The 602-nt window shown below is 38.5% G+C and overlaps 1 non-coding gene across 1 annotated transcript; it reads left to right on the forward strand.

The window, feature by feature from the left end:
• Trnaa-ugc (transfer RNA alanine (anticodon UGC)) lies at window positions 1-72 on the forward strand. Its single transcript has one exon. It is a non-coding gene; the product is annotated as a tRNA-Ala (tRNA).
• Window positions 73-602: the final 530 nt, after the last annotated feature.

Genomic DNA, 602 nt, shown 5'->3' on the forward strand with positions numbered 1-602 from the left:
GGAATATAGCTCAATTGGTAGAGTGTTTGCCTTGCATGCACAAGGTCCTGGGTTCAATTCCCAGCACCACCAAAAGAAAAAAAGCGGGGGCTGCGAATGTGGCTCAGTGGTTAGGTGCCCCTGGGTTCAGTCCCTGGTACAAAAAAAATACTGTTTTTGAATATACTACATTTTCACATTTTATCAATCTTTAATTTTAGTCAAAATTATAGGTGAACAATGTTATGTCACTGTTATTTTACTTGTGTTTCCTATTTTTTCACTGCATTAAGCAGAAAATCACTTGTCTCTATAAAGCTGGATTTATGTAATGATATCCAGAATAATGGGATTTTTTCAATGGCGTAATTTAAAATTCTGTAATATCAACCACATATTTCCCCTTTATAAGCAGGAAAGCAAGGATTTGGTCAGAATATTTAAGAACAAGGGTATATGACCAGAAAGGACATCCTCAACTAATGAGAGGCTTTGGAAGGATGCAGAGGAGAGCAATTGCCATAGTATGTAAGTTAAACCCCAAGAAAAGCCAATGCAGAGAGCCTAAGGCCAGCTGTCACTCAGAGCTCTGAATCCAGTGGTAGTATAGGAGGGAAAAGGGT

This window comes from Callospermophilus lateralis, chromosome X (assembly GCF_048772815.1).
Source record: "Callospermophilus lateralis isolate mCalLat2 chromosome X, mCalLat2.hap1, whole genome shotgun sequence".
Classification (NCBI taxonomy): Eukaryota; Metazoa; Chordata; class Mammalia; order Rodentia; family Sciuridae; genus Callospermophilus; species Callospermophilus lateralis.